Below are 25,112 nucleotides of genomic sequence, written 5' to 3'. Positions count from 1 at the left end.
GCTGCCGGCCATCTGCAAGTCGGCCATTACACCCAGTTTGCCACGAGATGGCGTTGTGGACGGTCGAGCATCGTGTTTTTTTTGCTGTGGAACAGTTTTTTCAGAAATAATGAATCTTTTAATTACTGTGCAACGATTGTTTCGACAACGTTTTGGTGTAGCGCGTGATGAACCCATTCCAGATCGCAGATCCATATCACGTTGGGTGACTGCATTCCGGACAACAGGGTCTGTCATGAGTGGTAAATCTACTGGGCGTCCACGTACGGCAGTTACTCCACAGAACATTGAGAATGTTTAGAGCGTCATTGCTTCACAGTCCGCGTCGTTCCACCAGGCGTCGTGCTTAAACTTTAGGCCTCAGCCGTCGTTCGTTGCAGCGCATTTAAGCCGTGAGTTACAGTTTCACCCATACAAAATTATGATCACGCGAAAGCTCTATGATCGTGATTTTGAGCACCGAAGACGGTTTTGTGAAACAATGTTGGACATTTTGTACTCTAATAATGATGTTGTGCTTTTAATGTCAGATTAAGCCCATTTCCATTTAGACGGCTATGTCAACAAACAAAACTGTAGGTATTGGGCAGCAACTAATCCCAGAGAATTGCACCAAAAGCCTCTTCATAGTGCTAAAGTAACAGTCTGGTGTGGAATGTCAAAATTGGGGATTGTTGGTCCTTATTTTTTTGAGGAGAACAACGCTAAAGTCACTGTGAACTCGGAACGTTACGTTAACATGCTACGTAGCTCTTTGGGGCCGAAACTGCGAGAGTTACGTGTAAATCGAGATCGAATTTGGTTTCAACAGGACGGGGGCCACGGCCCACACAGCCAATGACTCCATGTGTGTCTTAAGGCGGATGTTCCCCCACCACATCATCTCGCGTTTTGGAGATTTCCACTGGCCCGCTAGATCACCTGACCTCTCAGCCTGTGATTTTTTTCTTTGGGGATACCTAAAGTCAAAAGTCTACGTAAACAAGCCCCAAAACTTAATTGATCTGAAGGAGGCAATCAGTGCGGAAATTATGGCAATTCAAGAAGAAACTGTAGTGAAAGTGATGGAAAATTTCAAGGAAAGACTTGTGGAACGCATCACTGAGGAAGGACACCATCTTCCAGAAGTTATTTTCCGTACATGAATTTTGAAGGTTATTTCTTGTAATTTGGGTGCCTGGGAGCATTTAGTTACGTAATTGAATAAAATTAACTTGTAAAACTGATGGAGTTATAGTTATTTAAAATCCGACCATCCTTTTTACGCCACCCATTATATATAATGAATATGGCTAAATATGAATTAATCTTCATTACGATTATTTCATTTACAGCAACCACCTCACTACTTATAGTTGTTAACCCGTCGGTATCAAGGAGTGTTAGAAACTAAAACGTAAATAATTTAAGCGGTAAAATGTTCAACATAAATGTCAACTCTCCCTCATAGGCTGAGTCTAATACAAAAAAGAGTAATTTTACTGTATGACTATCTGTGTGTCTACAATATCACAAAAAACACAGACATTTGAACTTTAATACAAAAAATCACAATTTAGAGCCATTTTGTGACGTAACGTTAAGAAATGTAAAAATTATCATATAATTTTTTTTGTAAATTAAACAATTTTTAGATATAATTTTACCTTAGGATTCTGACCCCGGTCTACATACATGTTTCCTTCTAATCCTGATTTGCACATAGGTCGTAGAATATTCATGTAAAGTTTGAGTAACATCCTAAGTATAACCATAAATCCACTGCATCACCTTCCCAGGTAAGATTGAAATGGGGCCATAGTTTTGGACGAAAATATGCTTAATTGGTTAAGATGACTTCAATATACAAACCTTTCTGGTATACAAACCTTCAAAGGTATAAAATCAATGCTGAATACTTGTTTTACCGAGGGGCTAAGCCCAGTGAGCCCAATCGGGTCGAACAACGTACTTAAGATGTGGATTCTCATCATGAAACGTTATACAATTTTAGAGAACATTAAACCAAAACGCGGTCGCTATAGTGATTACAGATAGACAGACAGATGGATAGCAAACTTAAAAGTTAGTCCGCACTACGTTCAGACATTAACAAACTGTGCATTCCCGGTTAGTCCTATATTAGGACCAAGTCTGTATATTACATATATATGAAAACCAATAAGTTTGTAAAGAACTGTTTCCTGTTGTAATGTGACACCTTGTCAATACTGTTACAAAACCGTCACATAGAAACAGACCCGTAGGTAAACAACGAACAGTGTTGGAGTGACCAAAAACCAATTACTACGGCAGCCAGTTCTCGAGTTCCGAGACAATCAGGGAGAATAATTGGATTCTGACAGTGAATGCAAAAGTCAAATGAATAAATCAATTACTGAATTACTAATGTCTACATATGAGACGGAAATTACACCACGGTCGTTTACAAATGTAATTAAATTAATGTGTTTACCTTAATTGCGGGTTCTCACGCATGTCATTGCAGAGCAAGAGGGTCTTCGAAGTCAGACCTACTTTAAAAAGTATCTCAATATTGTGAAGGATTTGAGATGGTTTTTGGAAGTTATACTAACGTCTTTTTATGCTTCAAAATAACTGGATGTATGGAGATAAAAAGGCGGGAAGCTTTGACTATTAAAGAAGTATCGTAAAACTTCATAGATCTATAGGTTTTGGCATTATTTAAACTTTCCTATACCTTATGAGTTGTGATGTAGACCAGTAAATGAATCTTAGCCTTCAGAGCTGACACTCATTTATAGTAACATATTTCAATTGTCAGCTGACACGTTTCTCGCTAACTAATCTTATAACTAAACAAAAATATCATTGCCCTATAGTTCTTAAAACTTCTTTTATATTAACATAAATTTCCCAAAGTAAATTTCAAAATAAAATACTTACCTTTAACTATAGTCCACTGCATTCCAATGATCATGCAAACTGGTAACCTCGATATGTTGATGACCACGAAATTTTGCTCACAAACTCGCCTAAAACAACCCCAATTAATTAGCTTTACCACGAGATATTAATAAATAAAATAGACCAATATATCACAGGAAGGGTTAAGCACGTGCAAATGCACTACTGGCTTCAATAAACTTTAAAAATAAACAAATAATAAAGACTGTATATAAATACTTTAATTTTGTTTACTGTAAAAAACGTTAATACTAATATTTACAACTATCGCTTTAATAAATATTTATTATACTATTATTAAAACTGGCTGCATATTTTTAATTAATATTTATAAATTCTTTATGTATTAATTTAACTTCAGCTAATCTATGTTACGATTAATATCACTGCCACTCATTAAAGCATGTGAATATATAAGAAATACAAATTTATAATAATAACTTAATATTATGTTAGAACCAAAATACTATCGAGTCGAAGAATCCAAATTTATAGTTTTAGATGAATTAAAAAAATATTACAGTTTTTATACGTCATGGTATTATTTAACAGTATTCTTAGCACTATGATAATGTTGACACATTTTGTTTCAATATTAAACAGTATCATGTAAATATTAAGTGAAGGACTATATGATATTACACAATGATATTACTATGAGGAACAGAAGTAAGAGCAGACATAACAGACATGTTGTGTGTGAATGGGCTAACAGTGAACACACTACATGCTACATATGGGCTCTCGGGGGCGACGTTGTGTGTTGTTGTGAATAACAAGATCAAACTTCAAACCACGGAATTTTAAACCGACATGAAAGAGGAGGGACTCATTTCGCATCTAACTTGTACTGGGTTTTTACGATTTTGTTTACAGGACTGAAAATATACACGACTAAGTTCTCGATTTGGGACTGAATGTAATATTCATCTTGTAACTAAGAAAATAAGAATAATTATGTAAGTTTACAAAATGAAAATGTGTATGTTATAAACTTGCACATACCTTGTGTGTACATATTTATATAGTTAAAACGTATTATGAGTACGCAACGTACGGAATTTTCCGCTTTTAAATTGATGCGATAAATTTAAAACTATACATACTACATACTATTTACACTATTCAACTAAAAAGTATGTCCTATCAAACTACTGAATATAATTAGGTTAGGCTCTAGACCATCTTTGTTTTTACGTGAAAGATCTCTATTTGAGAATGTAATAACCTAATTCTGGGTAACAAATTTAACATATTTGTACAATTTGCAATATTTTTCTATTCACTTTTTAATTGATAATAATTTATTATTAATTAAAGAATTTTCATTTAAAAAAATATTTCTTATATTTTACATAATTTATTCGCTTTAAACGTTCAAACATGTAAAACGTTTCTAATTAAATACCAAAAATATTTTTTAAAGTGTTTTAGTATAAAATAATTATACTTTTTACATTAATACTCTGAAGGTTTGTGCCAAAACTCTCTAACTCTGCCATTTAATTACTTAGATAAATACGTATTTACCATCCGCAGCTTATACATATAATGCTATGGCTACGTTTGCTTCAACGGCAAAGATTTATAGCTTCTAAAAGTCTGAATATCTATAATAGTTAATTTATGTAATGAAACATAGGGAATCATATCATCCTATCAGTCAAATTAATGACTATCGGTAAATCTTACTGTTTGCACAGTGTATTTCGCATGAACGTTTTAACAGACCACAAAATGGCATTTATGTTAATTTAATATATTACTTCTTGTTTAATTATGTGAAAAACTGCTAGGCGTGAAACAGTGCATTTCCTCACACTTTCCAAACTTAATATGTTCCTGGTTATCCTGAAATGTTGCACTCATTATGAAACACCATGTATGTATAGTATACAAAACAAAAAAGTGGCTATAATCCAAATTAATTTCGGTTCCAAGAAGTATTAATGAAAAAATGTTACTAAATCCACGAGGACTCATATGTTTATAAATAAACCGATACAGCGGTGTATCGAAGCTCACAACAAAACATAACGCAAAATCATACCAAACAATCCAACAAAGTAGTTTTATTGTACGTTTTATCTTGCCACGCGACGAAATGGTGATATTATTGTCTTCCATTTGTTTACTCAGCAATTTTCATGTTGGCATCAGTGTTATTTTTAATGCCGATGTAAAATTTTATAATTATATTTTAACCTCAAACTTTGATTTTTGGTCTCAAAATCATTACAGCTCCTCTTTGGATCGAGAGGAACCTATGTACCAAATTTGAAGTTTCTAGGACCTTCCTCTTAAGAGTAATCACTAGGACGGATAGATAGATGAACAGAGAACAACATTGTTTAAAGAGGGCCATGTGGATCTGTAATAAAAATACATTATTTGTTCATTTAAACACGTGTCACCTGTGCATCCAACACGCTAGACAATACATTATCGGATCCACCTTTTAAATAGTTGCCTTCGTGAATTTTTTATTCATCAACTAATTCTCTGGCAGAGTTAACGCTAGAACTTCAGGTGAGGTGTGTATCTTAAGGTTTGGTAATTTTCTTTTAAAGTGAAACTGTGTTATAGATGTGATTTTCATGGGCAACTTGGATAAATAATGTTACCAAAACATGATGAAATGTGAGAAGAGGAAGGTCTTTAAATACACGTTTGTATTGATAGAATTAACTTTTCGGAAACTCTTTTGAAATGTTGTGTTCCTTCATTTTCTCCAAAGAATATTTATCTAAACAATACCATATATCAATTCCAATTTTATGAACTTGTTTGCCCGTAAAAATGTTGTACTAAGATAATTGTCTTATTAGGAAGGTATTGTTATTATTTTTGAGTATGAACACCTGATGCGCCTGCTATAATTTTAAATTTAGCAAATGATCATCCTTAAATTCTTACAAATATTCACTCCAGTGTAGTAAAAAATACATTTCCATATGTCTATTGTATAAGAAATTATGTTTACTAAGATTGGCACGATTGTTATGGCAATACAAATTTTCATTTTAAAGGTATTGATAAAAAAATGGTGCAGTGTAATATGTTGTTAAAGTTGTCAAAATCCAAACAACTAAATCTATGTAGCTTAGTGCAGGGATATAGGATTAGCTCTTAATTCATGAGTTAAGTAAATTTATATATTGATATATTTTACATAAAGTAAGTAAGTTGGGAATTTGTGAATGATGTACTCTTGCAAATTTTTAAGCTATGAAAGAACATTTAATATTCTTCTAAGTTTACTTTGAGAAAATTATATGCAGCTTTCCAAGCAAGTCAATTAAGTAAGGCAAGAGTAATGAATAACTCATTTGAAAGGATTAATTAAAACTAATGGGCATCCAGCTCTGCAGAGTTTTACTTACGATTTCAGATGAGATATAGTAAATACCTATTCCTTATTGAACGGCAAACTGCATATAGCAGATACCACATTTAAATAACTAATTTATTAATTTATATTTATTAATTTTATTAACAAATTATCTTACTAAGATAAAAAGAATAAACTTGTACCACACCAATGTATAGGTTTTAAACCAATAAGTACATTAATAACTAGGTAGTTTACTCAAGAACTTGTGTTTAAAGGTAAACAAATAATACAACATTGTATGATTCTATATATACATATTCAGGAAGCAAAATAAGAATATTAAAAGAACAAACAATACACACAACAAAAATTAAAAATAACCAAAAAATGAAAATACGCAACTAAAACTTTCAAAACTCATCTGTTTACATCAGTAATAGAAGAAAATTTTAAAAGTTATTTTTATTTTAAATTTAAAATAATTGGATATTTAGATTTTAAAACTAACTGATGGGCTTGTTTCAGATTTTTTAACATTTAACCTATTCAAATTTTCTTCATAACATTGGAAGACTTTAATATTCCATTATCATAACACTCTTCAATTTTGTCTTTGCTGCGCTCAGCAGTATGTTTGGCCAATTGCTTCTCCTAGTTCTTATGAAAAATATCAACTCTGTGCCACGTTACTCTGACTCTAATGTGATTATATATTTTCCTAATGCATTATTTGTAACAAAATTTAAAATTAATTACATACGAGTAAATTAAATTCTTAGAGACACAGATTACTTTGCTAATGATCTGAAGTGTTCAACCAGTTACGCTGTTTTTTAATTCCCTAGAGTTTTACATAATTTTGCAAGAACTGCAACGTGGTTTGTTGCACGGTTTATATCCATTAGTAACGGGTTGTTGTTCTTTAGGTAATTTAGACTGGACAGGTTTGTTTTTAAAACGTGGAGTTTTGTGAAATATTAATTAAGGTGGTTTAGCCATACAATTTTGAGTATCTGAAGAGGAAAGTAAGACCTTATGGGCAATTTTCATAATACTGTTAATTCTGTGTTAAGTTTTAAGCATGTTATATTCAAAGCGAGTAATTCCGGAAATTGCTTCCATGTTTTTTAAAACATTCTGCTTCTTTCGCGTAACTCGTAATAAGATACTATATTACAAATTTAAAACTGCTAAACTGTGTTTTTTTCTACTTCAATACAACAAACAATATTTACGAGGTGAAAAGTTATAACAGTTTTTTTTATACTAAATTGTCTACTATAAATCAAAAACTAAGTTATTATAATAATTCCATGTTATATACGGTTACTACACAGAGAACACAGTTATTTTGTAGTACATAGATTTTCAACAGACCGCCCAATTCAATCAAAGATACTCCAACGCATAGGGCGTTACAGACTCGCCTAAAACGATTCTTAGTGTCTTAGGCTTTTTTAAATGAAGGTGAGTTTTCTGCTGGAGGTAGCCCAATCAGATGACCCTACAGTTCGATGTAGGTTGCATCGGTGATGAATGAAAGAGACGTAATTGTAAAGACTTTATGTATGATGTGTATTGTTGTATGAATGACAGACATTTATTGTAGGATATCCATATTAATTGACGTAATTATACTCACAGAAATAAGAATGATTTGATTTGATTTGAATGAGAACTCTGGAATTATAGAATACAATTTTGGGCAGAATCACTTAAAGTTATTAGTATCAACAAACTCACTATTGAAAACATCTAATTATAGATTGAAGCAGTATTTTTAGTTCAAAAAAGCAATATAACGGAGTATCTGCCAGAACGCATAAAAGGGTTATCACTCGGTCGGCCAGAGAGAGGGACGGACATTTTTTTTTACCTTTGACCCTAAAATAAGTACAGTTTTTTTCAGAACAAGAGCAGCCTATGTAAGAAATGTCAAGTAAAAATAACGTAGCTATAGTCACAATGGTTGGTTTAATAGCATTGCATCAATTTTCAAGTATTAGAACTTTTCTATAAGGAGTTAATGCAGAGGTGAGCAGACACAAAGACTGGCGGATAACAAAAGGACTTTAAGAAGGTCCTGTTGGGTCTTTAATAAATCATGGGTATAAAAGAACACAGGAAATTTATGTGTTTGACTAAAATATACTGTGGTACCAAGTGTCAATAACGAGCATCCAAATGTGTCAAATAACCAATCAACATTCATATTTCAAAACAACTATTAGTAATTAATTTATCATAGATCCTTGATGAAAGTTACACTAAGATTAATAATTTAGTATTATCATAAAAAGACTTATTGTTTACCTCAGATAGTATCTTTTCTCAGTGCCAATTAGGAACAGTACCATTACGTTACATCGCGACTATGTGTCATTTTTAATGGTAACAGGTAGCGATCTCATTACAGCTATAATGGTAGTACAGAGTGCAACTATTGTAGCTGTTTCGTTACATTTTACCTCCGTGCCATTGTTAACAGCGGAAAGGGTGTTCTCATTGCAGCAATCAAGTTACACCGTTACTTCATTCACTTTTGAGTGGAATAAATGTTGCAGTTGATGCTGTGTGAAGTCTTATTTGACCTAGTGATAAGGGAGAGTGTTTTGATTGCAATTGTGTTTAGTTAAATTGCAACTATGAGCTTTTGAAAATTGAGACTCTAGCAACAATGCTTTCCATGCGCTTTACTTTAAAAAGTACGTAAGTTTTCAGTAGTACGATTATAACTCATAATATGCCAAATTCTGTTCAGCCAGCGGACTCAGTTATCGGAAAGTCAGCGGTTTGTGTATCGCTCTCAAGGGGATGGAAAAATAACTATAAATACTCTGAAAATTGCTTCTGTTGATTATAAACACAGTACTTATTGCACTATTTTCACGATGCTTAGTTAGATGACATTAATGATAAATGATATCTAGCTTGAGCACTGCTCGCAACAATAGACGTTAGAGTTCAAATGACGAAATATATTTTGAAAGTACGTGATAATTAAATACCTATTTGAGCTCATTTGGTGGAGTTTGAAGATGAAATGTCATGATTGTATAGTTTAAGCAAGGCATGGCGATGTCATTAAAGCCGATTTTATTATAACTTATGAACCATGTTTTTTTATAATATCTTACCCATATATTAATTTGGAATGCGAAGGTAATGAACAATATGCTTTGGTTTTGCTAATAATGTTATCAAGTTTATAAAATTTTAAACTACTTTAACTAGACACCACGTGAAAGTGTTTAATCTAACTTATTGTTCAAGTGTTTATCTTTTATGACAACTCTTAAACTTAATAATAAACTAGCGGTTATCTGCGGCTTCGCACTCAATTTCCTTCTGAAAAGCAGGGACATCAAGTGAATATTCTTTTTTAATAACATTCTAAACACACATGAAATAAGTTATATTCACTGAAAGCCATTCTACCTTCTGATCCATTTTAGATTTAAGATTAAAGGTCACTGAAAGCCATTCAACCTTCTGATCCATTTTAGATTTAAGATTAAAGGTCGGAGAGGGAAACCGTTTTGAGTAACTGTGAAATAACTATAATTTATCTCCAATAGTTAATGATATTTGATTGAAGAGCTGCTATAAATGTAGTAACAATGGGCTCGTTGAGGAATCCTAAGGTTGAAGTCCTTAACTTGTCAGCTAACACACTTACCATGAATTAAATGATGGGGGGATCTAACGTAACTTATAAACAAAAGTAGATATTATTTAGGAAACTATTATTTCAAATCTCTCTAGAGAGAGAGATGATAACATATAACATTAAACAAGAGTTATATTTTTGGTTCATCACATATTTTAGTGATGACGCCGCTACATAAGATAGCTACCTTGAGGTTTCTTTGAACAAATCACTCATACTTTATCTTGGCAATATACTCATATTTTGAAAGATTATGATCAAAGTATGACGGTTCCGATTACAAATGAGAGAGGAAATGCACTGCTAAGACCGTTCTCGGATCTTAATGCAAATTCAGCTGAACTGAACGTCCATTAGTTTTAATTAAGTCTTTCAAACGAGTTATTCATTCATTACTCTTGCTGAATTGACTTGCTAAGGGCGAGTGACATTCTGGTTCTAATTGGACTGAGATTCACTCAATCACTCTGCGTGTAAAAATACTGCTTGCTTGTTTAGCAAAATGTTGTCAGCGAACTAAAGCAAACATAGTGAAATATTTTCAGTACGTTACTGAGTTCATCTACAGTATTTTTAATATGAATCTTTTAGATACGGTTTCAATTTTAAGTGCAATGCTTAACTATTTTATACAAATAAAATATATAAATAAATAAAAATTATAAAATAATTTACGGTTCTAAAATTATATTATACATATGAATTTGTTTTCTTCCTTATTAAATAAATATTATATAGAAAATAAATTAACTACAGGAACAAACACGTAGTAATGTTAGAAGTTCAAATTTAAATCTTCAATGATACGATATTTTTCTGTGAATTACAAGATGAAGACTGTGGGGTGATGTTGCAATATTGTTGCAATAGAGGTGTAATAATTAAACACTCTCATTTTGTATTAGGTAAAGTAATTAACAAACGTAGTAAAAAAATATATAGTTGGTTTAACCTTAAAGGAAAAGCAAGAAAAATGGTGTTATTTGCAATGTAAAGAAGACAAGAAACACACTTTATCACAATCCGGTGAACGGGCAGGACGCGCTTTCGTTTTACAGTTCACCAAACAGTGGACTTTTCTTTCACAGAGGAGGCTTTTACACCGGCCAACACATTTCGAAGGTTTGGGTGTCGAAAATTGTATTATACTTTGTGAACTATGGAATAATGTGATTTTTTAGTTTTATTGTTTTCCTTTCAACCTTCATAACCTTCGATATTGAGTAGATTTAGGCTTAGGGCATAGAATCCTTCAATTGAATGAAGATAAAATCGAAATTTGGTGTGTGTGTGTGTGTGTGTGTGTGTGTGTGTGTGTGTGTGTGTGTGTGTACGTGCTAGAATTGGTTCAATGGATTAGCCGGTATGTGTCTATGTTTATATAAATATTCTCAACTACAAAATGAAGTAGTCGTAGCGTTTATGAAAATCATAATTTCCAATTTTTTATGTTGTAGAATATACTACAGTAAATTATTAAATAACAGTAGTAAATATATTATAAGTTTGGTTTTCCTTTAAAAGAATGAAGAATGGGAGTGTTTACAGTATAGAAGAAGACAAAACATACTGCGAAGAGAGATTGTTACCTATCAAATACTATGTGTATTATTATTTATTTATTCGTTATATATTGAATTTTTCTTGTGAATTATAATCTGAAGACTCTACATGGATAGTTTTCGTTTTTTAATACATCTAACTCCACGGTGACTCATTATAAGTATAAATGTAGTATAGTTGTATTACTATTATGTAACTAAGGTGTGCTTTATTTATATGTGTATAAACATTCACAATTTTTTTTCATTAAGTAAAATCCAGGATAAATTAATTGGTTTGCCTTGTTGCCACGATGTTGTAATAAAAAGTTTATTTACTTTATAATTAATACAAGCCAATTGATACTAGTGGTTAAATTAATGAACCACGTGGTTGTGCGGTTGCAATACAATATTCACACAGAACAATTGATTACATTTAACAGGCTTTTTCAATTAATATTTCGCAACTTTAGAGACCGAGATGGGATTTTTAACCACTGTAGAGACTATCGGGGCGTAGCCTGGAAGGAGTTTTGAAATAAGAATAGGCTTGTATCCATCCCACGTACCTAAGAATGTCCATGTAAATGTTCAGTACAATCCGTTGAGTAATTTACGCTTGAAATAAAAAATAAGCAAATAAAGGCACTTCCGAATTTATAATATTATTAGGATTAGAAGGTAATGTATTGTATCGACAGTGTGGTAGATAACTATTGAGTATTTCACTGGTTTTGCGTAATACGTCTTCAATTCCGGGGAATGGAGACTGAGATTGGAGAAAGGAGGGTATTACGAAGGGAAAGGGAGGATTAATTAGCATTAGAACATTTATTCGGGATGAGATTTAGTTTTTAATTTCACGGCGGGCTCGAACATCCTCACGATGTGAGTTAATTACTGTATTTCTCCATTACTGTAGGAAAGAATGTAAAGGAAAATGCTAAATTTCACATTACTTTCTCTTTTTCTTACTTAAATTTACTTCATATATTCTTAAACTTTTAAGTACGAGACACAACATGAAACATACTTACGTCTCATATACATTTATATACTTACAAGTATAAATGTGGGTGTTCAAAAAGTTCGGGAACGGTTAAGTATTTTTGAAACAATTTAATATAGAGCTAAAACCCTGGTACAGACTTACTGGACAGAAAAGTCTAATTTTAAACATATCCAGGGACTCGCTACTTCTTGAGGGGTACGGCCTGCAAGAAGTCAGTAAAACATTTCAATTACAAGCATAGGTTAGTGTGCACATCAAATTAAAGATCTTTGTTAGCCGGAAATGACAGCCGTTTAAAAATGACCAGTTTACATATAATTAGCAAATATAATCAGCCAACTGTATGTAAACTGGTTATAGGCCAACAAGCCATCTAATACAGTGGGCGATATCTCTAATTTTAAACAGCTCTGTACCATGTCGGCAACAGCATAGGGCAATTCTCACGTGGAAATATGATTGTTTTCGTGTCCCTGCTTACTTAATTAGATATCTCATATCTTTATATTATACAAAAATGGTGTCATGATAATCGTTTACGATAATCACAGAAACTACTGAACCGATTTCAATGCAATTTTGTAGATATGTAGTGTTTGGTCCCAACTTAAAATATAGTGTATCTCGATTAATAAACGTGCATTTTTATTGCTAATTGAAACTTTGACTTGAAGTTTTAGTGTAATAAGGTTGGATCCACTTCTAAAGCTTGTAAAATGTATTGTATTTACAGTCTTGAAAGCATTGACATCACTTCTTATATCAATCTTTCCTGCCACCGTTGTTTAGTATGTAGTAAAAAGATTAGTACAAAATATATGTTATATTTATATAAAATATATAATATTTTATATTTTAGAAAATAATAAGTATGCATTAATTGGTTAGATTGCATTACCTAATGTCTATTATAAAAGCCATCTTATTTTCTTTTGACAGAAGTAGCCTTCTCTTTTATGTGTATGTATATTTTTTTTCTTGATCGGAAAAACATTCAAAATTTAGTATGGAACAAAAAATTCAATTACAAAGTGGTCATAAATATACACATTAGACAGATTTTTAGATTGTGGCAACAAGGCAATCTCAAAATTGGCGAACGAAATATAATTCACTCGAACCAGAAATGATCATACACGTCCAAAGGCTGTGAAATTTCGGGCGGAGCTGCGGGTAACTGATAGAATGTAAATATATTTAGAGAAATAGACTTAAAAAGCAGAAAATCAGCCGCGCAATTCTTTATATTAATCCTATAATAACCAAGCCACAGCGAAGCATGGCCGGGTAAGCTAGTTTTGGTTATAAATATGCAACATAAATATTATGAAATTCGTAAAAAGAAAAGCAATAACATTATTTTACTGGATATATAAACATAAATTTGAAAACAGCATCATTACCTCCTAAGAGCGGGGAACCTGTTGTTTGATCAAGTAATATCCGAGCAAATCAATACTCGCTGGTTTGAAAGGAGTTGAGTGGAAATGACATATATTCGCCCTTTCATGCCCTAGGAAATAGTTCACGTTCATAATATCGACAAATTGTGCCTCCACGGCTTGCTCAGAATAGCTCTTTGTGTTTCCGAGAATATACGATTTAATAATACCTAATTGAAGGCATTATGGTTTTACCCTGTAATAGATACATTGCGGTCAAATTATTGGAAGTTTAATATTACCTAACAATAGGAATCTTAGAATACAGGGTCACTATTCAGTGATAAAACTTTAAGTCTACTTCACACCATCGTTACATTACGCTACGTTAATTGATGCAGCCTTTTAATCGCTTCCTGTTTTATAAATTATGCAAACTAAATGGACTATTTGCAGATGATCGCTTCCTGAACTATCTTTAAAAACGCGTTTCGTGGGCCGCGCATGCGCACTGAGACATCTGCCACACATGCTCTGTGTTGTTCATTGTTTGTTCAGTTGGCTTTCAGTTTGGCTTTTTATGCCGGTTAACTTATGAATTTACATGCTCGTCTGTAAATACGTAGTTACTGGTGTAACTAACACTTCATTATCACTAATAGAACTGTCACCGTTTTTAAACTAAGGTTTACCTTTGGAAGATAATGTTTTACCCTACGATAAACTTTGCAAAATGGTCACTTAGCGGGCTAAAAATTGTCACCTTAAAGTTTAAAATGACAAATGAAATAGTAGTGATCAGTACCAACGTCAATTGATGAATGAATATATTATGACTGTAAAGTGTAAAATTTCTTTGTCACGTGACAGATATTGTGTGTAAAGCTCTACTGGCGAGCAGGCAAGATAGAGACTAATTAACCCTTATCATTTACAAGGGGTGGTGGAATTCCGTCATCTCACAGGTATTCGGTCTCAAAGATAGTTTATTCTTAACTCTTGGTGTTAGGGAGAATATTAAAACAAGTTCGGTTACTAAAATATGTATTGTTTAAATTTAAGTATTTTCTCAGGTGCGATCATTAAGGAATACACCCCACTGTAGTTGGCAACCAGGCTCTTTCATATCGTGATTATTATCTAACTTATTTCTCATACGAGTGGTCAAAATTACGGTTCAATGATGTTAGCCTGAGTAGACTATCTGGTAAAATTAACCCTCTTATTATTATTACCAAATTTAATATATAATAATAGATTATTATTATTTACTTTGGTCTCTAGCACTCAAAAAGACGTGGTGAAAGTAACAATTTTAGTGGTTAAAAATTCCTTTATTCCAGTACTTCTCCTATGAAAATTGAGAACATGGAATAAATTGCATTGATTACAAACAATCAAAAAATACATACTTGATAGCGAACTGATGATAACAAAAAATTAACAGTTTTTCCATTATACAGAGCTCACCCTAATGCGTCTTCTACAGACAGTAGAGAGATGTAACCTGTAAGCAGTTCTACTCTGTGATTAAAATCAATATACTCTTAATTGCAAGATAACCTGTTTAAGCTTGTTATTTACGATATATGGCTTGAAATGATAATAGATTTTTGGAAATTTTCAACTGTTAAATGTTACAAAATCCATAAAATAAGTTTCGGGGATTGAAATCTACCTTCTTTCTTAGGTTTAGAAACATAAACCTGTACTTAATTCCAACATCAAGGGACAATGGAATGCCACTCAATAAGTTTTGTATTATACCTGACAAAAACCAATCTAAGGGTTTTTCATAACACAGAAGTCATGAGTAATAAATAAACGTCACACCCGCACTAGCGAATGTGGGACACTAGACAGAAGATCAATGTCGGCATTTCCTGTGGTACCGCGGTGCATCTTCTGAAACAATGCGATAGTAAAGTCAGATGACTCCGGCCTAATAATTTGGTCCTAAACATCGTCTTGGTGTTTGTAAAAATTTTATTGATTGAGGCTTGTTTGATCATCAAACTCTTTTTAGTTTCCTAGTTAACACTTTTTAAATATTGCTACCCAAAGTGGCCTAATCTCAACCAAAGGACTTAGGGTTTATGTATTACATTTTTAAACCTAATTAGGAGGGTAGTTTTTAATGCCTGATACATAGTGTAATGCATTTTGTAACATATAACGATGGCAATGTCCAAAATAAGTTTTTTGTTGTTTTCTTTTTAATTTGAAACAATGAAAGAAAAAATAATCCGCAATTAAAACGGAAATAAAATGTAAAAATATAAGTATACTTAGCTAAAAAGCTGAATGCAATGTTAGACACAATTAGCCTTGTCAGTACAATCAAGTAGCAGAAGCCCGGTATTCGTTTCATTCAATCTTTTTACTGTATTTACTTTGGTGGCCATGTCAGTCGATCATTCCATATTACATTGTAAAAACGTTTTAGTAGTTAGATAAATATATACAAATCTAGTACTAGAAAGCTCTCTTATAATACACGTGTTAAAATTATATTATATGGTTCAATCTACTGTTAGTATTACTTAATACTATAATTTATAGTTATTATTTGTTATAAAATGTTATATGCGAAAAAATATACAAGTAACACAATAAAGATTATATACCATTTAGTAACTCTTTTTTATTCGAAGACTGTGTGATTTTTATTACATTTTGACTCCAATATTCCGTTATGTTCTAATTGGGGTAAAACCAGTAGCAATGTGCAAAGATCTAAGAATTTAAATATATTTTTTTGCAACTTAAGAAAGCGTTAGAAAAGTATTTTTTATGAATATATTAATACGTTTTTAATTCCACTTTTTGTGAATCAAATTACTTGTTTAAATTGAGGAATAAATATATGAAACACACAAACACATTTGAATATGTACCTCATGTAAGTATCCCACATACAATGTAGGAGCTAAACCTTATAATTTAATCGAATATATGTAATAATAATTTTTATTTATTATATTATTACTACTGTGATCATACACTCAGTCCAAAAGCATTCAGTAATAAAACTTAAAATATTGAAAGGTACAGTAACATATTAAAATACAGTTTTTAATATATTCATAGTATGGCAATTTAATTAATTAAATTAACAGCAACTTTATATGTGCATAATATATGAGTGTGTAAAATTATACATGCTTTAAATTATTAAACATAGTTACCTGTGATAGCGTACAATAAATATACATCGTTCAATATTTATTCAAATCCGCATCATATTTAAATTTGCGGATTACTTTGAAAGGGTGACTAATATATGATAATGTGATGCCTGCCAGTTTCAAGCCACGTCATGCCCCTAATGGAAATGTAAATACGTTACATTGAAATGTAGATATTGCGGCCCATATTTACCACGGTGTCTGCGTCTGCCAACTCGTACATTTCTTTTGAACGAATGTTATGTAATGTTACAATATGGAATTAGTGCATGACACACATAACCGTACAATATATGTATAGTAATAATAATAAATGTTTATATTTAAATATATTACTATTGTTGGCTTTATTGGATTTGACCACACAATACCACTAGTACACTGGCAATCCAAATATTTCACAAATATAATTCCGCTCTCTTTTGTTACGCAATATATGAGATGTTTCAAATACCATATGACAATTTGGATGTGTAAAGTATTCTGTATATTTTAAGAAATGCGATAATGGCTCGGCCCAAGTTAATTTTACATTCTAAAATAAGTATTTATCAGCTGCAACTTAAATTTAAATTAAGACATCGTCTCATATGTTATCATCAAGTTGGATAATCTTATTAGGAACTGCTTTGATTTAGTTTATATTTACCGCATTTTAACGAAATGAATATAAATTCAAGGACTTTAATACCTCGAAATGTTTGTTTTGATGTCAAATATATATTATTGTGGAAACTTAAGAAAGGTTATGTAAGTGTAAGAATTGATTTTTTAAGGAGAGGCGGATCCCCATTTAAGCCTTATTCTGTCCTTCCTCATATGCTACTGGCCTGTGCGAGGATCTTATCAAACAGAATAAAGGGGAGTGTCGATACAGTACAAGGTACAGTACAATAAAAAGTGCTTCGGTCACAGACAGAATGTGAACCTGCGCCATCTCTAACTCAGACCGAAAATCCAACGTCTTAGACCACTCGGCAATCGGCACTCCCATTTATATTCCTTGATATATAGTCACGGCTCTTGTGTTTGTAATCATACTCGATGTTAATAGTTTTTTTAAGAAAATTCTTGCTGCACACAGTTAAAATTTTTCCTTTTAGTATGATACATTTTATTTTATGATAAAACAGTTTTTCTGTGAAAAATTAGCAGCTACAAGAACTAAAGGAAAATTAACAAAATTGACATATGAAATTAATATGGGGACCACATCGCTTTGATCATTAAATCTTGTTTCTGAATTGTGTGAAATTGTCTGATATTGTCTTTGTTAGCATCACACGTTATGGTTCATGATGGAAAGGACTGGTATAGAACAAGTAGCAATATCAAAGAACTAAACGAAAACGAACACAAGTAACCCCTTCAATAAATATGCTGAGCAGATCACTCACCATTAGGGAAATGTTCTCCATTATTAGATTAACTTTCTGATTTCCCAACGAATCGTCTCTGAAAATCCTTGTTTCTTTCATTACGTTGTCAAAACTTTGTTTATAGTGTTTCACCGTAAATTCATGTCCATTGTTAATTTTGTTTAACAAATAATTCCTTAAAATTTTTAAATATAAACAAATTTCTTGTTCGGTATCTGTATTTGGAAAATAACTTTAACTTTGTGTGTTTTTTTTTATTATTAGAGCGCATTTAATGATATAAAGTTCATCAAAGGGCATTTTATACAATTTTAAAATACATAAAAGTATTTAAACACTCAGCTGAAGGGAAAATATTACTTGTAATTTATATAAAGTACAGACTGCTGCATTAAACAGCCAGACAGTATATGTGCTTTTGAACGATGTAGAAATGGGAAAAATTTGAACGTTTTTCTTTTGTAAATTTAAGAAAGATATATTGAACAATAATAGCAAATTTTAATTGAAAACATAAAAATTATAAATATTTTATAGATGGTTGTTGTAGTTATGCATAGTACAGAACAGTTATCAAACAACGATTTTGATTATTCAGACCTGCTGTGAATAGCTTACGTCTGGCCGTTACCGGAGCCTCCGGCGTCGACCGGATATCGTCCCAAAGGAATAGTTCCTGCAAAATCCTGGAATGTGATCACACACTCACCTAACCATATATTCCTAGAAAAATCCAGATTACTGAACCTTTTTTGTACGAAACTTTCATTTACAGATGTAAAAATTGGGAGACACGGAGTAAAACATTAGGTGACACCAGCCTGTACCTTAGGTAATAGCAATACAAATTTAGAATAAATAGTTGCAAATACTAAATATACTGTAATAAAATTAAAGTAAAGTAAAGACGTCTTATTTAAACAGGCGAAGTTAGGCTAAGAAGCCCTCTCGAACACCTGGGGACCAACGGCTTACCAAACAACGGCCAACGGCCGGGCAGGCGGGCTGTTTGCAAAGACAGGATCACTCAGCGGCCACCCATCCAAGCAGCAGCCACGCTTGACGTTGCTTGATCCGGTTATCTTGCGATAAGCGTTGTTCCAGCAACACTGCGCCATTGGCAAATGTTATGGTTGCAAGTTGTGTATAATTTGCAAGCATTTGAGGTACATTGAAAACCGACAGTTGTGTTGGATAAAGATTAATATAAAAATACCGCCTACTGATGTTAAAGCAATACATTTATAATACACTAATTATCATATTATTACAGAGACATGTGAAACACCTTAAGAACGTTTTATTCAGCAGTAGCATACCAGTTTACGATAAAGTGAGTTACGGTACATACGATTTTATAAATATATAACTAACTTTGAAGGAAACAGGATTTTTCGGGACATTTGGCAATGTTCAGTGAAACAATAAATCAGTAACACTACGTTTCGTGATCTCCAATCTGATCTCTTCTTCAGGTAATAACTAACCTAACACATAATTACAAACTAGGTTAAAATAAACAAATCATACCAAAGCGTTGGCACGCCTAAGTCAGGAATCACAACCACCATGTTGTTTGTCAACTTCACTAACTCTAAAAACATGCACTTAATAAAAAACTATACACAACACTAATCATTAAAACTGAACTTACAGAATACAGGTCACAATACGTCTGCATTCGTCTACCAACAGCCTACGACTGACCATAGGGCACTAGTCAATGGCAATCGGCACGACAGACAAAAATAAGATGGCAGAAATAAAAAGGAAGGGGGGCAGGAATGGGCCCTTTTATTATTATTGGTTCATGCTAGATGAAATTCTTAAAACCATATTGTGACTCCGCATAACCAATTGGTCGTTGATATGGGTTTCTCACATTTTTAAATATATTAAAAATTAAACTTCAATTGTAACATTACATTTCTTAAAGTCCAGCTAAGTATGAAACCTTTGCATATATAAATTTGAAAAAATCAAAATTGAAATACAAATAGAGCAACCTTGGTTAAAGACCTCAAATTATATCAAGAAAAATCTTTATTTCCAATACAATAATTATTATTCGTCTTTAGTTCATAAAGGTCCTATTCTTATTCTGTACTGAAAATAAAAATAATTGTTTCGTAGGTTGATTATTAGATCACTGAATTCTTGGTGTTATTTTAAAATTTTTCCTTATTTTTAAAATTAGGGAAATAAGTCAACTCAAAAGATTAACTGGCATATCCTAGTTTGCGATCCTTAAGATAAAGTAATACAAAAATAATAATAAAAAGAAATCTTAATACTAGGAGAACAATATTTATATAATAGTACTCTAAAATGTAAAACTAACTAATATTCAAAATATTAAATATAACTACATGTTTTATAGCTAGTTATTGCAGTTGGTTTAAAGGTATTTCTAACAAACATTTCTAAAATTTCTTCATTTATATCAGAATAGGTTTTTGAATATACGTGCTGTTCTTTTTAATTTTGGCCTTTTCAATAAATTAAGAACTTTAAAAAAAAATGTGAATGGTCTTACTTGAATTTAGAGAAATTAAGAATTCTCATACAAGTTTTTTTTACGTGGCATTGGTTTCTATTTTTTATTTTTATTAGGTACGATTGCCCATATGCTCCTATTTTGTGAAAATTTGGAACATTAAAAAAATAAAAAATTCTAATAAACGCGCATTAAAACATCTGAACTAATTTCAAATTCTAAAAAGATTCAATGGGTTAGTTATTTTATTACAACCAGTTCCATGTTATTATTTCACTTTGCACATATTGTAAGAATGAAATAAAAGTTAATAATTTTGTACTATTTATGTTTTACAAGTTATCAAAATATGTCTACAGAAAACTCCTTTAACAGACACCTACAACAAGCCGTCTGACACCAAAAGATACGCAAATTCAATTTGTGATCTCACAAAAGCCTCCATTTCCCAAGAGCGTCTGTAGCTCGACATCCCAGCTCCCAAAGTGACGACTTTGACTTTATAGCTCTGCAAAACCAGAAGTAGAATATAAAATGTCTGTATCAGAAAGAGACTGAGATTCCTTTCGTCTTTGAAACCTTTAAATGTTTAACGATTTTCGAATTGTAATATTATACTGGGCGATTGCAAACTGTTGTTATAACATTGATTGATTGAGTGATTCATTCACCACAGAGGATGTAATCAAATTAAGGGTGATATATTAAATTATATATGAGTTTGATTGTGTAAACAGAGATTTATTAATACACTTTGGTTGTGCAAATAATTACTAATGATATTAAAAATATACATACAAAAACCCTAAACCAGATTATTCAGAAAAAACATTCGGTTTCTAAAAGATAAAAAAATAATGTTTTATACAGAAATGAGGTAGTTTACTATTATTTTTTCTTAAGAACTCATATCATCTTAATCAACAACTGTGACAGCGTGTGGTATTAGTTTCATTGAAGGACTGTATTACTAGAGCTGAGAAAACAATGGTTAATTATTAGTAGTTCTGAGAATTACTCGTTGCTGTCATGATGCCCATTAGACCGTTGTAAATGTTCGATAAATTCCAGCTAAAACCTATGAAGTGAATTACACCATACTTAAACTCGATACTGTTTATGTAGAATAAAGTTTTATTCAAAATTTTAATTTTATGGGTAATTTCGTTCTAGAAATAAACTGCAGGTTGACAGACAGGCCGGAGGAAAACTTTGCCAGCCTCCATTAATGATAGGCTTTGCTAACGCTCAGCCAATAATAATACAAATATTTCGACTATTTGAGTGTAATAGACATCAAGGGTTTATGGTTGAACATCTACAGCATTAAGACATGTTAAGATACGAAGATGAGCGTTTTTTATCAGTAATCATCATTGACTCAGATTTACTGGAAGTAGTTGAATTAAAGTTTAAGAGTTACTTCAGAAACAATGGATCAGTATAATTGAGACTCCTAAGCAATCTTTTTGGATTGTAAGAGACCTAAGGTTAGGAGAAGGACCCTTTTAGAGGCTTTTAAATGCTTTTTTAATGTATTTATACGGCATAATATAGTGCGGCAGAATATAACTACTCATTACTGAAGTAGTTGAATTAAAGTTTAAGAGTTACTTCAGAAACAATGGATCAGTATAATTGAGACTACTAAGCAATTTGTTTGGATTGTAAGAGACCTAAGGTTAGGAGAAGGACCCATTTAGAGGCTTTTAAAATGCTTTTTTAATGTATTGATACGGCATAATATAGTGCGGCAGAATATAACTACTCGTTACTGAAGTAGTTGAATTAAAGTTTAAGAGTTACTTCAGAAACAATGGATCAGTAAAATTGAGACTACTAAGCAATTTGTTTGGATTGTAAGAGACCTAAGGTTAGGAGAAGGACCCATTTAGAGGCTTTTAAATGCTTTTTTAATGTATTTATACGGCATAATATAGTGCGGCAGAATATAACTACTCATTACTGAAGTAGTTGAATTAAAGTTTAAGAGTTACTTCAGAAACAATGGATCAGTATAATTGAGACTACTAAGCAATTTGTTTGGATTGTAAGAGACCTAAGGTTAGGAGAAGGACCCATTTAGAGGCTTTTAAATGCTTTTTTAATGTATTTATACGGCATAATATAGTGCGGCAGAATATAACTACTCGTTACTGAAGTAGTTGAATTAAAGTTTAAGAGTTACTTCAGAAACAATGGATCAGTATAATTGAGACTACTAAGCAATTTGTTTGGATTGTAAGAGACCTAAGGTTAGGAGAAGGACCCATTTAGAGGCTTTTAAATGCTTTTTTAATGTATTGATACGGCATAATATAGTGCGGCAGAATATAACTACTCGTTACTGAAGTAGTTGAATTAAAGTTTAAGAGTTACTTCAGAAACAATGGATCAGTAAAATTGAGACTCCTAAGCAATCTTTTCGGATTGTAAGAGACCTAACTCTTTCAGCCCCTCGAGTAGTAGGCTTCGCTAACGCTCAGCCAATCGTTTACGAAAGTAAATACTTTTTTCTTAGTAAGATAGCAGATATAGAGAATTTTCTAGATATTTCACTATAACGAATTACCATGCTAATGTAATAATCACTGTCAAGTAGGCAACTTGCAAGTCAGTTCAAAACATTCTTGAAATTTTGCCGGGGGCTAATGGATTCATTTCCATTTCTGCTGATTTTCACAGTTGGTTAATTTGACGGGAAAGCTAATCTGCATTGCTAACTGACTGAGCCCTAGTAATGCAACACATTTGGAACTCTCTCCAGCTTAAGACATTTGTCAAGATAAACTTAGTGAAATCTGCACAAACCATCTTGTGTACATGTTGGGTACAATTCAATTTAATAGAAATACAATCACTGAGTCAATTGCAATTTTATTTATCGCTTCAGGTTCTACCCGACAACCTAATTATTTGAACATGCTTTCTTACTAAACATTAAGTCAAAACTATCAGTTGAGATTGACAAAAGTTGAAAGAGTTAAACGTATAATTTTGTTATTTTTTTCGTAAGAAATACAATATTTTTTATGATCCAAAACAAAATTATTCTACAATTTTTTCCTGTCTCGCTAACCTTGATACATTTTAAGGTCATTTACAGCCTTTGTAAGAGGTCATTTGTGATATTTACAGCCTTAATTTATTACAATTTCCCTGAAGGGTCGTTCCTACAGTACACTCAAACTTGATCAACTCACTGGGTGCAAAATATGTATTCCGACACATGCATAAATTTTCACCCTTTGAAATTGGGACTATTCACTTCCATGTGAATGTATATACTATTTTAATAATAAGCCTTATTAACCAATATTCATTGATGGATAAAACTTTTTTTACTCACTCATTTGTATTCGTAACCTAATTCAGATCTAATTGTCTTATTTAAAGAATCGCAAACATTCAATAAGCACTGATTATAATGTGTTGATTAGAAAACTTTAAATTTAAAGTAAAGTCATTGTTGTCAATTGCATGATTCAATACAGGGTGAGGCAGACCACCCGTACAGTACGTATAGCGGCCAAACCAAACGAGGTAGATTATTCGTAACAACTTAAACCCCTTCTTTTTTGAAGTTATTTATTAGTATTGATATATTTATTATTGCATAGTTTATTTTCACTCATATATTTTCATGGACCTTCCATGGTCCATGTGACTCGTTTTTATGATATGGTTTATTTCAGTTATGTTTGGTATATTATATGTTGCTGTATTTATTTTTGAGTTTTATACAGCACTTAGTATTCTACGGTTATGATTGCATGTAAGATTCACCGAGCTTGTATATTTATTTTGCATACTATTGAATATTAAATGTCCATCTTGTTTTGTTTGTGGTTTATTTATCATGTTTAAAATAGTTTACCGTTGGAAAAAAAGAAATTACCATCAGTGTACGATTATTATAATACACATTTATAAAATAAGCCGTAACTCTGTAATAGCTTAAACAGTTTTCATATAATTATCAATTATACACGTTATATTATATGTAGTATATAATTAATGACATAATTTGTAGTCTTCAATAGTTAAGAAAACTATGCAGTACAAATAATAATGGTATCACTAGACAAATTAATGTCTAGGAGGTATTACGTATTTAAAAACACAAGGTATTCTATTTTAATTACTTTTCTCATATAAAACATGACTTTACATTTGAA

This window comes from Homalodisca vitripennis, chromosome 1, assembly GCF_021130785.1.
Source record: "Homalodisca vitripennis isolate AUS2020 chromosome 1, UT_GWSS_2.1, whole genome shotgun sequence".
Taxonomy (NCBI): domain Eukaryota; kingdom Metazoa; phylum Arthropoda; class Insecta; order Hemiptera; family Cicadellidae; genus Homalodisca; species Homalodisca vitripennis.
This window is presented reverse-complemented; position numbering follows the sequence as displayed.